The following is a 16,307-nucleotide window of genomic DNA, read 5'->3' on the forward strand; positions in this document are numbered from 1 at the left end:
TTCTTCCTCGGAATTTGATTCTTTTTGGTATGTGAAACGATTCATTCGTTCAACAGAATCGTTCGCGAACGGTTTTGATTTTTGAAGTCCATTTTGCTCTTGTTTTTCCTTTCAAGTTTTATGTCGACTCCTTGGTGATTTTTTTTTTCTTGTTGAGGTATGACTCGACGTTCTATTTATACAAAAGAATCATTCGCGAACGACTGGTATTTGCTTCATTTGAGAAAATGGTCGAATTTTATTATCGAATCGTTCGTGACCGATCAGAAATGACATATTTTATTTCGGCTGTATTTTTTCTCGGAATTTCAATCTTATCGGCATGTAGAACGATTCATTCGTTCAACAGAATCGTTCGCGAACGATTGATATTTGTTTCATTTGAGAAAACGATCAAATTTTATAATCGAATCGTTCGTGACTGATCAGTGATCAGAAATTGCATATTTCATTTCGGTTCTATTCTTCCTCGGAAGTTGATAATCATCTGCATGTGGATTGATTCATTCGTTCAACAGAATCGTTCGCGAACGGTTCTGATTTTTAAAATAATTTTTGTTTCTGTCGTACGAACTCTTGGCGATTGTTCCTTTTTTACGTTTTTAGGCGTGGCTCGGCGTTCTATTTATTCGAACGAATCATTCGCGAACGATTTTCGTGTTCTATTCAGAAAAATGGTAAATTTTCACGATCAAATCGTTCGTGTACGACCAGAAAAGACGTATTTCATCTTCGAACAATCGCGAACGGTTCTAATTTTCGATGGATTTTGTCGTTCTTATTTTTCTCTCGTGTATACTCTCAGTATACTCTGGACTCTGGATGATAGGTCTTTTTTCGCGTGCGCCGCGATGTTCTATCTATTCGAAAGAGTCGTTCACGAACGACCGGTTCGTCCAATCGGAGAAAAATGCGGTCCTATTTGAAACGCGATTCGTTTGCGAACCGCTGGAATTGACGTACATATTTTGTGTCATTTACATAATATGGTTCTGTACTTCAGCTGAAAGTCTTTCTTGTCAGCAATTAAAAAGACTCATAATATGGTCAAAGGAATCGTTCGCGAACGTTCAAGTATTGAGTGCAAAACGATTTTCATAAGCGTTCAATTTATTCGAACAAATCATTCACGAACGACTGATGTATTTTCATCAGAGTTGTATACGATCTGAAATCAGAATTGTCATACTTATTTGATTTCATTTTGCTTCATTTTCATGTTCCCATCCCAGAAGTGGTTTTCATCAGTATATGAGTGATTCAAATGGTCGAAAGAATCGTTCGCGAACGGCCCAAGTCGTGGGTATGAAGTGGTTTTTTTGAGGTTTTTTTTTTTGTTCATTTTCCTGTTTAATGACAGTTCTTATGGTGATTTTCCCTTTATTTATTCGAACGAATCATTCAAGAACGACTGATTCGTTTTATTGAGTATATTACTCATTTAAAAAATCGAACCGTTCGCGAACGACTAGAGGAGCCATATTGCATTTTGGTCACGTCTTAGACGTTCTCTTGTTCTGTCACCGACAGTCTTCTTCATCAGTCTGTTGAATGATTCATACGATCGAAGGAGTCGTTCGCGAACGGTACAAATTTCAACAACATTTTTCATTTTTGCCCAAATTGTGAGAAAGTGTTGCTTTTTGGTCAGAATTGCGAAAAATGATGCAGTTTTTCAAATCAAACTTTGAAATTTCTCGTTAGTTTTCTCGTTTTGAAATTTCGAATTTCAAATTTTTTGTATTTTTGTATTTTTTTTTCTGGTTCGAGTGAGTAAATTTTGACCCACTTCCTCCTCCCCCCACCCTTGCTTGGTATCGTTTAGGATTTCTTTTGTTCGATGGTATCAACAACCTACCAAGGCCCTGATTTCTGCATTAATTGCTGTTCAATTGTTCCTCTTTTCTGTTTTCTCTCTCTCTCTCTCTTCATCATCTTGGCGGTGTTTTCGTCCAATTTTTTCATCAACTGTTCGCGGTGGTTCATCAATTTGCGAATAATAGTACCTATACCTAATGTCGATAATATTCCGCGGTTTTTTCCGCTGCTGTATTTCTCCGGTTAAAGCGTGCAATATTTTTCTATGTGATGGTTTTTTTTTTGCTGGTCATAAGAGAGTGGTTTGCAACTCGTCGATGATCGAGCCAACCAAGCCAAGCCGTCTTCGTCGTCGTCGTCGCCGATGTCCATGCAGTAGTACGTATATTACGGTATCTGTCAGCGCAGCTCGATGTAGGCGAAGAGACGACGAGAGAGATGAAGAGAACAATACATAAAATAGCGGAATATCGACCAAAAAAAAAAAAAGAGAGAATACGTTGTGTGTCGACTCGAGCAGCGATGACGATGATTAGTGATGCGCGAATGTGCATCGTAACTGTTTTAAGTGCCTCGTAGCTGGGCAAGGGGAGCGGTAGTGGAAGCTAGAGTCAGGTAAAGTATACAGAGATGCAGTGGAATTCTGTATAGACGAGGACGAGGACGCGATATCGAGATACTTTCGAGTACTCATAACTCGTTACAGTTATATTCGACGAAAAAAATAATACGAGATGCATTTTTTCCTTGGCTTCGTATCGTACTTTTTAGGTTTTTTTTTGGTTTTGTTTTTGTTGGTCGCGAGCACGATGTAAATTTTTAGAAAGGAGAAAGAAACGAGAGAAGGGACTGAAGGGAGAGTTTATATCGCTGTCGTCTTCATTGAAGAAATGTTCCTGGTTGTTTTTTCTGTCATTTTTCTTCTTTCTTTCTGTGTTTTTTTTATTCTTTCGCGAATGGAATATTTTACGAGTTTGTTTGCCATGTTGATGGTTGATTGGTGGAGTATCGCGAACCGAACGCGCTTCTCTCTTTGGTATTTTTTTTGTTTGAAGAAAATACGAGTGTCTGGAGTAGGTACAGAAAAGATAGAGAGAGACCGGAGACAGGAAAAGTAAATAAAGGAAGAGAATTGCAACCTGAAAAGTTGAAATACCTATAGATTGGTTTAGGACGCCGCCATCGTCGTCGTCGCCGGAAAAAGCACGGAAAAATCGATCGATGCAACGTGTGTAGAGTTGGATTCTCTGGTGGTTTACTTAACTCGTGTTTTACAAGATGATATGTGGTCGGTGATGTGTCGTTCGGTGTGTTTGCGGTGTAAACGAGGTTGTTTCCCTGCTTCTTGTATGTACTTCGTGGTGCTCTGTGATCCCTTCCTTCATAGGGCACCGAGGCGTAAACCTTATGTGTACATGTGAGGTGAAAAGGCGTTTGTGTGTATTTGTAACTTGGATAAAGGCCGCGGGTTTGTTATGTGATTGTATTTAATTTGAGGTGAGCTTTCGAGTGATATCCTCGTTATGTATTGCATTTTATACGAGTTGATTAGGAGCAGCAGCGCAGTGATGAAGGGAAAAGGGACTTGAGAAGTTCTACAGCTCGAAAGCTGAAAATGACAAATTTCGACCAAAATTAAACCCCATTGCAACGATTCTAGTGATGGCGAAAAAACACAAGATGAAAAAAATGTCTCGAGAGATAGTGACGAAGGCAGGAAGGAAACGAAGAAAGAAAAATGGACACGCGAACAAAAGCGAAGATGGCATCGCCATTTTTTATTTTAGAAATTTTAAGTTACAGCAGGAGCAACCGCAGAAACCAGATAGTACATAGATAGGGTGGTCAACAAAAAAAGATCGAATAATATTTTCTTCCAACTTTTTTCCCCCTTATTCTTGAACGAATTCTATTCTTTTGTTTCATTTCGCGTGTTAATAACTATTGTTTCATTCGGGATGATTTATCTTTCGAGAAGAAAAGAAAAACTGGAAGAAACGATAGTTTTGAAAAAATAATGAGGTTTAGTTGAATGAAGATGAAGAATGTGGAGGACGCGGGGACGAGAGTTGAAAAAAAAAGGGAAAATTTTTTTCTCATTTAGTTGGGAAATTGCTGCGTACAGCTGGTGCTGTTTTAGCGTTGATCGATCGAAAGATTGAGAAATTTGAGAGAATGAGGTTTTTACAGATGTTTGAGGACGTGAATGAGAAGAAAGTCCCCCCCCCCTATAATGTCGAGTATAATTCAACTGTTGTGAAATTATTTCAAAAATTATTTTTTTTTTTAGAAATAGGTTGAAATTTTGCGATAAATCCTAAAATTTTTCGTCGAAAATGTTTTTTGAGCATTTAATTTTTGATAAATTTCGAGGACAAAATTGGGTTGTGATTTTTTTGGTGTTTTTGAAAAAGTGCCATGTGACCCATCAAAATGAGTTGAAATTCAGCAAGAAAATCAAATATTTTGTCGAAAATTTTTTTGAGCATTTTTGAAAAATTTTGAGCCCAGAATTGGGATATGATTTTTTGGCGTCTTTGAACAATTTTCGTGTAATCTATCAAAATGAGTTGAAATTTCGCAAACAAATTTCAAATTATTATTAGTTGACATTTTTTTGAGGAATTTTTGAAAAATTTTCAGCCTACAATGATGTAACGATTTTTTGGTGTCTTTGAAAAAGTGTCATGTGACCTATCAAAATGGGTTGAAATTTCGCGAAAAATTCAAATATTTCGTCGAAAATTTTTTTGAGGATTTTTGAAAAATTTTGAACTCAGAATTGGGTAGTGATTTTTTGGTGTCTTTGAAAAAGTGTCATGTGACCTATCAAAATGGGTTGAAATTTCGCGAAAAATTCAAATATTTTGTCGAAAATTTTTTTGAGCATTTTTGAAAAATTTTGAGCCCAGAATTGGGATATGATTTTTTGGCGTCTTTGAACAATTTTCGTGTAATCTTATCAAAATGAGTTGAAATTTCGCAAACAAATTTCAAATTATTATTAGTTGAAATTTTTTTGAGGAATTTTTGAAAAATTTTCAGCCTACAATGATGTAACGATTTTTTGGTGTCTTTGAAAAAGTGTCATGTGACCTATCAAAATGGGTTGAAATTTCGCGAAAAATTCAAATATTTCGTCGAAAATTTTTTTGAGGATTTTTGAAAAATTTTGAACTCAGAATTGGGTAGTGATTTTTTGGTGCCTTTGAAAAAGTGCCTTGTGACCTATCAAAATGGGTTGAAATTTTGCGAGAAATTCAAATATTTCGTCGAAAATTGTTTTGAAGATTTTTGAAAAATTTTGAGCTCAGAATTGGGTAATGATGTTGTGGTGTCTTTGAAAAAGTGTCATGTGACCTATCAAAATGGGTTGAAATTTTGCAAGAAAGTCAAATTTTTCGTCGAAAATTTTTTTTGAGAATTTTTGAAAAATTTTGAGCCCTAAATTGGGTACCAATGAGATTTTCTGGTGTCTTTGTAAATAAAAATTCCGTGTGATGTATGAAAATGAGTTGAAATTTTGCAAGGAATTCCGAAAAATTGTTCCCTGTTTGGAATATTTTACTTGAATGGAGAGGTGACCGGGGAGGGGGGGATCCACGAGGTTTTCAAGCTACTAATATCGATCGATCATTCGATTGTTTTTTTTTGATGAATTTCCAGAATTCGTGTCATTCAACTAACGTCATGTTTGTATCGTGTTTGGCGCTCTAATCGTGTTCTACTACGTATACATAATACGTAATGACTAATCGTACTGTGTGAGGTGTTCTGTTTACTACTTAACGTCAATTTGTTCCTCGAAACAATTAGCATTCACTTCGTCACAGCTCAAATTCAAATCGCATACTACATAAACAGATGACTAAAAAGTCATAACCAAATAAGCCGACGCAACTTACGAGTACAACCATAAATTTTCCAATTTGTCTCGCTTTATTCAATCGTCGATAATTTTTTTTCTCAAGTTTGTACGAAAATTCAAATCCGTCGACGACGCGATAATACTTATGCGCGTAAAGTTGGTTGAAAAATTGCGCCGTAAAAGTTGACCTCTCTTCGACTGCCTGTATCAGCTCGGCTATCAGTCACTTTACGTCTTCTTCCTTCAATTCGGCCGTATAGAAGAACACCGAACACCTGCTACAACGTAATTTCGCACGTTCTGCCAGCATCATTCACGTCGTATCTGGCGTATTTTTAAAAAAATCGATCGAGCTAAATTCTCGTTTCTTTTTTTTTGCCCAATTTTTTTTGATTCTCATTCGATTATCGAACGTTGCATCAATTTATTCGACTTGGAACGGAACTGATTCAATTTTCGATATCTGCATCAATGAAATCCTCAATAATCAATACTTGTAATTTCGATCAGAGCAGCGAAGTCCGCACGGAAACATCCTGCATCCTGTTCTCTGCCCTGGCTAATTGACGATGCTGCGCTCGTAGACACGATTTGACGATTACGATGACAATCATCATGGCAATAGCGATCTTCTTACGACTTGACCGATGGCCATCGGAAGGTTTTCTACGCTCCACCCCCCCCCCCCCCGCTCGCATCAAAGTTCGCGGCTCTCGCTATCTTCGACATGGTTTCGTCATCGCTATTCCGCGCAGACATACACCGGATAGACTATAAAACGTATTCGCCAGTGTAAATAATACCTATACAGATACACCTTTCATAAATATTAATCATAAGTCTCCACCTGCCCTCTTCACTCGGCGTACCTTCCTCTCTTATCACATCACCTACATCGTTATCCAATACGATGCAATATAACGTAACAAACCATCCAATGAAACCCTTCTTTATTCTTGTACTTTACCTGCGACTAATCCCAACACCACGAATTTCCGTTTCTTCGCCTTCATTTCCCCGGAGAAAGAAAAATCGTACATCCGACCATATGCCATTTCTTTTAGGGAAAAAGTATAACCTTACTTTTTTTTCTCCTTCTTTTGTGCTGCAGACAATTACATCGTCGAAACTTTCTCGCTATTTTCACATCACACCGGTCTTACGTAAAGACCGAGGCTTTTCATTCGATTATATATTTCTTGAAAAAGTTAATCCGCCTGTGTCACTCGGTGCGAACGTCTTTACACACGAAAGAAACACAGGTGCAAACTAGTATCGTATACTTCCGTTAGTACGAGCACGACCTACACACCATCGTGGTCGTAACTTTTCTCCGGATATTTTTCCTTTCAATACATTTTACGAGCGAGGCGACGAATCGATTCGCAATTTTCCGATAGATAAAAGGAGATAAAACAGCCTCTTCCCCCGCTTCTTCTCGCCTCTCGGTCACCTACGACAACCGCTAAAATTCCAGCGAGCAGTTAAACAACAAGTTTCCTTTACACCTCTTCGCATCGCGTTCGGGTTTTTTATACTTTCCGATGCCACCGCTCACCCACATAAATGACTGACGTCATCGTACGCATTCGACGACGTAATGTACTGTTCAGCAATAAATTTACATGTATAATATGTCGAGGTCGTTCGTTGCAATCGGTTGTCGTCGTCTTCACCGTGGTTGGTCGCACTGTACTGTAACGTACAGAGCCATAACTGTATACGAGTAATAATTTAAAAGCGAGCGAAAAAATGCGTACAGTGTACACAGTTCAGAGTCCTGCACGGTATAGTTAAAAGTTATCTGCGTTAGTCGCGTGTCGTGTGCGGTAAGCTACCAAATATAACTCATCCAAAAGCAGTTATATTAGCGTTAGCCTATGCGGATAATTTTGTAGTTAAAATGACTAAACTACCTGCGATTATACCGCGCTCTTATCGGAAATGTAATGTTCGATTCTGTCTTATCTGTTTGATGAGTCACCAAAATGTATTGTTGAGACACCAGAGAACCGAATGCGGTTAACGTATGGTTATTAACCTAACTTACCGCTGGTTGCGCGCGCCGACAAAAGTAACTGCAGTTTGTAACCTGTAGTTAAATTAGCCGATAGCTCCGGCGGTTATCCGGCTATTTTAACTTAACCGTGCAGTACTCTGACACAGTTACACATTTTTTCCGAATGCAAAACTCGCCACCTGAACGTCCCGGAACTTCACGGGAAGAGACGTAACGGTCTGATAGCTTCAATGTCGTCTGCGGACAACGCACTTGCCAATAATCTTACGGATGTTGAGGAGTCGATGTAAGAAACCGACGATCATCGAATCAGAGCTGAGATGAAACAGAGGAGTTAACACTTCTCATCGAGTCGTTGGAACTCAACTCCTCAACATCAGGACATATTAGCATAAATTTCCAAATTGAAAGGTCAAGTGCAAATTTTCCAATCATGTAAAACTTGACAATTTTCAAGCCCAAAATTGGGGCGAAAAAAGACTTTGCGACTTGACAGAACTGGTTAAAACTTGGCGAAAAATTCCAATATTTTCATCAAAACTTTTTTCGAGCATTTTTGTAGAGTTTTGAGCCCAAAATTGGGTTATAGGTGTCATGCGACCCATTAAAATGAATCAAAATTTCGACAGAAACCCAAAAATTTCTTTAAAAACATTTACCCAGTATTTCTGAAGAATTTCGAGCTCAACCATCCCGAAACATAACCGAGTTCTGAGCTCAAAAATCTTCAAAGGTGATCAAAAAAAATTCTTTTGGAAATTTTCAATTTTCCAACTAAAATTCTAGCCCGTGATAAAGAATTGCGCGTGACGACTTTCAAAAACATGAAAAATTACGACTCAATTTTGGGCTCGAAATTTTACAAAAATGGTCCGAACAAAATTTCGACGAAATATTTGAATTTTTCGCAAAATTTCAGCCTGTTTTGATGGCTCACATGGCCTTTTTTCAAAAACACCAAAAAAATCGTTACTTACCCAATTCTAGGCTTGAAATTCTTCAAAAAAATGTCGACGAAATATTTGAATTTCTCGCTGAATTCTAACTCATTTTTATAGATCACATGACACTTTTTCAAAGACATCAAAAAATCATTACCCAATTCTAAGCTCCAAATTTTTAAAAAATCCTCAAAAAAAATTTCGACGAAACTTTTGAATTTCTTGCTGAATTTTAACTCATTTTGATAGGCCACAAGGCACCTTTTCAAAGACACTAAAAATCATTAACTCTCATTCTAAGCTCAAAATTTTTCAAAAAATCCTCAAAAAAATTTCGACGATTGATAATTTGAATTTTTTGCGAAGTCTGAACTCATTTTGATAGGTCACACGAAAATTGTTTGAAGACGCCAAAAAATCATATCCCAATTCTGAGCTCAAAATTTGTCAAAAATCCTCAAAAAAAATTTCAACGACACATTTGAATTTCTTGCTGAATTTCAGCCCATTTTGATAGGTCACAAGGCACCTTTTCAAAGACACTAAAAATCATTAAGTTACCTCATTCTAAGCTCAAAATTTTTCAAAAAATCCTCAAAAAAATTTCGACGATTAATAATTTGAATTTTTTGCGAAATTTGAACTCATTTAGATAGGTCAGACGAAAATTGTTTGAAGACGCCAAAAAATCATATCCCAATTCTAAGCTCAAAATTTTTCAAAAATGCTCAAAAAAATTTTCGACGAAACATTTGAAGAGTGATATTCCAAAACTCGCTTTGTCCATTTTCACAACTTTTCAGGAAAGAGGAAAAACAGTTTCCCTTTAAAGAGGTAAATTGACTTTTTAGGCGAGTTTAGCACTTTATTTGGGTGGATTTATGATGTAGGAGTGTAGGTATACACTTCATCTACTAAATACTGCTGAAAAAAATTTCAATAAAAATGGACAAAGCGCGTTTTGGAACATTATTTTTTAAAAAATTTTCAGTGAATTGGCTATTTTGATGAGTTTAACACCTCATTTTGGTAGGTTGATGATGTAGGAATGTGAGTTAATACTTCATCTACCAGGTACCCCTGAAAAACGCACTTCGATAAAAATGGACAAAGCGAGTTTTGGAATATCACTCTTCATTTGAATTTCTTGCTAAACTTTAACCCATTTTGATAGGTCACAAGACACCTTTTCAAAGACACCAAAAAATCATTACCCAATTCTGAGCTCAAAATTTTTCAAAAATCCTCAAAAAAAATGTCGACGATATATTTGAATTTTTCGCAAAATTGCAACCCATTTTGATAGGTCACGTGACACTTTTTCAAATACACTAAAAAATCGTTACTTACCTCATTCTGGGCTTAAAATTGTTCAAAAATGCTCGAAAAAATTTTTGTTTCTAAATGCGTAGGAAAATGAAGACGAATTTGTTGAATATTTATTGTAAACTTGAAAAATAAAACTTTCGAGCTGGCCTTGACTTTGCAAATGTCATGTCGTGGTTTTCTCATCGACGGGTAAGAACAGAAGGCATCTTCGTTGTATGTTAATCTGTTCGTCGTCCTGAAAAGATATTAAATTCGAATCGACGAGGAGGAAAAATGGAAATACATTATAACAATATTATTATTTCTACCGTAACGACGACGACGACGATGACGATGACAATATTCTGTCTGATAGCTTAGTGTACACGATGCTCGTAATCGTTCGCGTGCGATAATCGCAATTCACGAGGAATGATTCACAAATGATAGTCAGATTGAAAAAGGAAAAAAACGCACATGGAGATATTGTCAACGCAGCATCGACACCGTAGGTTATGTATTATCGATCCCCCGAAGAAGGGAAGGAGAAGATGGAGAAATAGAAAGTGTAAAGATCATTGGGGTAATTTTTTGAGAATACGTACAACAGCTCTAACAACAGCAGCAGCAGCAGCAGAGTTAGAAGTTTTCATTTACATATAAGTAGGTAAATTGTACGGTAGTTAGCGAGCTGCTACTAATGAGAAAAAATAGGTAGGAGAAATAAGGAGCTAGCTGGTTGTAATCAGAGTAGATGAGAAGGATATTCGATACTTGAGAGCAATGATAATAATTTACGTAGAAAGTAGGTATGTAATATGTATATCGTAACATTTTACCAATGGTAAGAAACCTCTATAATGTGCAGAACAGAATGTTGGTGGAACAGGTGGCTCATCTAATGATGGTTATCGATGGTCGAAAATTTATCGCTTCGGTGCAGGCACCAAGATACAAGATGTAAAAGAGTACATCTCACTGAAAATATGATCCTTGAGGTGATCTAAATGAACTTGTGAAAGCCTCTGAATATTATTCAGATTGATCGAGTCGTTGAAATTTTTTCTTTGGATGAGGATTTTTCAGTTTTTCTGTGAGTGATCAGTTTCAGAGTCTTTTGGCTCGAATTCCAGACTAGGGGTGCAATTTTTCTGCACAACTCGCTTGTCAAATAACTACTTTGGATGAGGAGGGAAGTGGGGGGGAGGTCATTATTTCAAAAATATATTTTTCAAAGAAATTATTGATGGGTGTTGGCCATTGACAGGTGCACGCTCGTTCTCCCCTGCACGTAGACTGTCCCTCCGTATCACGGTTTCATCTCCCTGAAAGAATGGAAACAGCTACAGCACAATACATATTTATCGGTACACTGCGTCAATGTAATGTGACCAGGCTAAAGAACTGGGTCGTTGGACGCTGCTGGGGCGCGGCGGCGTCTGTCCGACGTGTAACGTATAGTACTCCACCGCCGGTGCCGCCGCCATTCTCGTCGTCGTCATCGTCGTCGCCGGTGATTCAACCGTAGTGGAATGCGCGAATCTCTCGAGGAGGAAGGAGGCGAATGGTGGGGACGCGAAGAGGGGAAGCGATGTGAGCTGCAGTTTGAGCCAAATTGAGGGATGAGGGGCAGAAAGAAGTTACCTTCTCTTTCACGGTGTAAAAGATGTATTGCTTGCTTATACGATTAGCGTTCGTATAAATGAGAATGCATGTGATTGTGGTGCAAAGCCAGCCATGCCGGACGTATTCTCTCTGGGCAATGAGTACGTACATATGTAGCGAGGAGAAGAACGAGAGGGGTATTGGAGAATGTCGCGACGCGATTGTGGGATGTTAACGTACGTAAAAATGGTGCTCTTATACACGTGTATTTGCATAGATCGGTGGTAGTGGTGGCGAACACTTTACCTTTCTCGACTGAAATGATGACGAATGGGTATGGGTAGGGTCACAGTACACGTTGCCAGGTGGAACGTAGGTACTTAGAGACTTGGTGTATTAAGAGTACAAGGTGCGTGCCATGCTAGTCGCTGTCGCCGCCAGTGTAACGCGGAGATCGCGAATCGCGAAACTGGCGACGACGCACGCGTTTTGGGCACCTTTCCACCTCATCGTCGTCGTGGTGCCGGAGTACTTTTGAAAGGACTCCTCGTGGCTTTTGAGTTCATTGGATGGGATTCCACTATCACTAGTGTATTCGAATAGTAAACTGTGTTGTGTTTAATCATCATTTGCATATTATTGTGCTGTTGAAGAGAATAGTGAGATGAGGGGAGTTCTGTCTCACTATCTATTGCTCGATTCGCTAACAAAAATGTAAAAAAAATTAAGAAATGAGAACCAGCGACGCTCGTGGTCGTCGTCGAAAGGGAAGGAAGCCAAGAGCAAGAGAGAAAGAAGACGGGTAGAAGGTAACCTTGCCGTAGTGGCGTCGGCGTCTTTGGACGAGCAGCCGCGCACGAGTTATACTATCGATTGTGTTATTACACTTCGTTAGGCGCGCGGTGAACGATGGATACGCCACCAGTGCCAGTACATAGATGGGAGAGGTTAAGTTGAAAGAGAAGGAAGGCTGGCGTTATCCCATCCCTGGCATGGCATGGCATGGCATGGCATGGCATGGCATGGCATGGCACACCGGAGGGCTAGAAGAGGAAACTATATACTAAACAGAGTACATATAGGTGGAGAGGCGTCGATACGCCACGATTCAGGCGTAGGTACCTACCTATGAAAAGTACGCTACGCTATGCGGAGATATGTATCAGCGTTTTAGCGCCGCATCGATGATGGAAAAGTACTACATTATGGCGAGCTTTTTAGTGTAGTATGCGGCGGCTTGGGCTCTCCTCTACGTCTTCGGCGTGATTCTGGTTCGCACGTGATAAGAAAACGAGATTGGGATAGAACGGCGACGACGCATCACGGTTGTAATCTTATGCAATATGTTAACCCGATAGAGAGGAATTGAGAGAGAAATGACGAGGAGAGGAGAACGGAGCACGGTGTGACGATGATTGATTGATCTTTGATCGATGAAATTGAAATTACTGTCTGAGGTCTGGGCCAAGAGTGAGGCATACCTATGGGTTTGTATGTGTTTTTCGGTGACGAAGAGGAAGACTTGTGTTTATAATAAGGGGGAAATAGTCCAATCAAAGTACGATTTGACTTGAGCATAAGCCCAACCAATGGTTTTTTTTTAGTGAATATTGTCTAGGGTGGTGTGGTGAACAACATACTAAAATCTCCCGCCCCTAACCCTGGAGATAACCTCTCCGCAGTGGATCAACGTCCCCAAAACCAGTTTTTTGTTGAAAACTCCTTCTGAAATATCAAATTTTGAGTAGAAGAATGAGCTTTGTGATCATTTTATCTCCTATCAAATGAGCTATCGACCAACTCCCTAGCCTCAAGGTGGAGGTGACGCTACGACCCTTCAGAGAGACGTGATTTTAATAATTTTATGTACATTTTACGACTTGGGACTCGGAACTTATTCTAATTGATCAAATAAAGTCAAACTTGGGGAATGGGATTTTCTTGAGAGGTAGAGTTGACCCCGGGAGTGGGAAGGGTCGAAGTTGAAAATTACAGAAAGGTCTTTTTTTTGGAGTGGCATCATATGGCCCCAAACGGATGAAAAGGGTCCAAATTCATGCCATTGGTCAGCACCCTCAATGTGATTAACATATCCTAATTTCAGCTTCCTAGATCATCCCCACCCCTTTTAAGGTGGGAAAAACCTTTTTACCCCTATTTTGATACCCCCCTTAACAATCACTAAAATTGACCGAGGGAGTTCAAATTTTTGGAATACAATGGGATGGCGCCATATTAGAGCTTTTTGCAGAATTTGACCTTCCAACCTTACTTGACTTCTTTCCAGGGTCAAAAAAGTGGATTTTTGATTATTTTACTAAAATCCTCGAAAATTGATGGCTTTCGACATTCAACTTTCAGCTTTTGGACAGATTTTTCTATCCATGTACATACAAAAATGTAATTGAGATGAGAAGTACCCCCTCCCCAACTTCTAATGTGAACAATATCTTCATTATCTTTGACTCAAAAACAAGATTATAATTTTGATGTGTCACATGCTTGTGTGAGAGGATTTTTTCGACTCCAGTAGTATAAAAAGGCAGAAACTGAACCATTTGGCAGATTCTGGAACACAGATTTTGGCACTTATCTGTGTTCTAGAATCCGAAAAATGGTTCAGTTTCTGCCTTTCTATACTACTGACTGCAGTGGCGTAGCCAGGATTTTCTCAAGGAGGGGGCAAAACTAGATTTTTAGGCACGAAAAATCGAAATGAGGAGTAATTTTGTGGAAACCTATCGTGATGTGTGGTGATTTCATGAAAATGAAGGCAAAATTACGCGAGAGCGAAAATTTTTAGAAAAAATGGGTCCGAACAACAAAAAAACGTTCATTTTTGCATCTTTTCATTCAAATTGTCGCTCTCAAGGAAAATGATGATAATATCAACAAGTGAACAGTTTACTAAAGTATTCATTTTTTGTATCCTTTTCCAACTGGTTACACTTTTGTTTTTTTTTTCTTTTTGCCCAAAACAGCAAAAACTGTCGGTTTTTCTCTAAATTACCAAAAGGAGTTGTTTTTTACCATAAATTGCTATAAATTGCCGCTTTTTTGTGAAAAAATTCCAATGTCACACTTTTTTTCCATAAATGGCCCAAAAGTCTCGCTTATTTGCCAAAGAATGCCAAAAAAAAGGTTGCCAAAGTATCACTTTTTTGCTAGTTAATTTGAAGAAGTGTTGCTTTTTGCCAAAAATTGGTGAAAATTCTCGTTTTTCAATTCATCGAATTCTCAAACAATCTTACTTTTTTCCTAAAAAACACCGGAAATAATATACCGAAAAGTCTCAACTTTTTTTGCCAAAAGTTACCGAAAGTGAAAACTTGTCGTTTTTTTGCAAAAAATTTCAAGAAGTCACAATTGTTTTGAAGTCTTGCCTTTTTGCCAAAAAAACTTTAAGACAAACTTTACTTTTTTCTGAAATTGACGCAATTTCGGTTTTTTGCCAAAAAAACGTCAAAATTTGCACTTTCATGTCAAAAATTGGAAAACTCATTATTTTGCCTGTGGTTGCCAAAAAGACTTCTTATTAACATGTTTTAATGGAAGTTCTGACTTCTTGAACTTTTTTGTTTACCAAAGTTTTTTTTTTTCCAAAACACCCAATCACACTGACGTTTGAGAAAGAGTCGTCCTCTGGTTATAAATGTATGGAAACTTTCAAATTTGATTACCTCGCTCGTTTGGAATTTTAGCTGATGTTGAGTGTGACATTGCACAGGTGATAATTTGTGGTGTCTAAAAGAATGGGGTGTATCAGTCTGCCGATTTGTATCTGTTTATCTAGCCATAATAAGAGTCTGGAACGCAGCAGGTGTGCGTTGATGCGAAGCTGGTGATAATGTGTAGGTACTAGGTACTATTACGCACGCATACGATCTATATTACCTACACTTGTAGGATATGGATTTTGGTATTCCGCGTGCACCTGTGAAAAGGTGGTCTCGTCATTTTATACAGCATAGGCGCCGACGACGACGGTAAAAAGGGTAAACGGTTAAATATATAATATTGTATAGGTATGTTTGCAATAACAAGGCGTCACCGTCGTTTTCGGTTGGTTACGCTAACTGTGGCTGCGGCGGTGATGGTGTTTCTTTTTTTTGGAATATTGTCGTTCTCCTCCTATTCAGCCATTGCTCCAACGTTAGCTGGTGGTTGGTGGCGCAGCGCGCAAAGTATTTTGGAAAGTGAAAAATACATATACGTGTATCGACGACGACGACGACGACGTGAAATTAAATTATCTTTCAAATGCGTGTATTAGTGAGATGAAGGAGGAATGGAGGATTGGGATTGGAGGCAGAGGGAATGTGTGTCGCGCTTCTGATGAAAAGCTCGTTTCTCTCGTGTGTGTGTTGGTTGAAAATATTCATGGTTCAGTTTGCACAAACGTTAGGGGATGACGACGAAGAGAAGGAGACGAGATTGAAAAGCTAGCTGCGAAGAATATGAGGCAGATAAAGAGAATCTCTAAAAGGATAAAGTGTATCTAATACGTTATTTTGACGTCATCGCGTTGACGAGCGATTTATCGCTAGTAGTTTATAGAAGAGTTTTTTTTTTTTTTTGTGTGTGGAAGGAGCACAACAGACTACGATACGAAGCTAAAGCTCTGCTCAGAGACCGCCTACAGATCGAGCATTTTCGGTAGATTGAAAATTGTTACAGGATGTAAAGATGGAAGGGGGTGGCGGGAGAAAAGATGTTCGGATGGATGCTAATTGAGGAAAATGTTTAT

The 16,307-nt window shown here is 38.6% G+C and overlaps 1 protein-coding gene across 2 annotated transcripts in view; it reads left to right on the forward strand.

Annotated features, from left to right (window-relative positions):
• 14-3-3zeta (tyrosine 3-monooxygenase/tryptophan 5-monooxygenase activation protein zeta) overlaps positions 1–16,307 on the forward strand; it is a 91,378-nt gene that overhangs the window by 32,929 nt on the left and 42,142 nt on the right. The window lies entirely within an intron of this gene.

Source organism: Planococcus citri, chromosome 2, assembly GCF_950023065.1.
Source record: "Planococcus citri chromosome 2, ihPlaCitr1.1, whole genome shotgun sequence".
Taxonomy (NCBI): Eukaryota; Metazoa; Arthropoda; class Insecta; order Hemiptera; family Pseudococcidae; genus Planococcus; species Planococcus citri.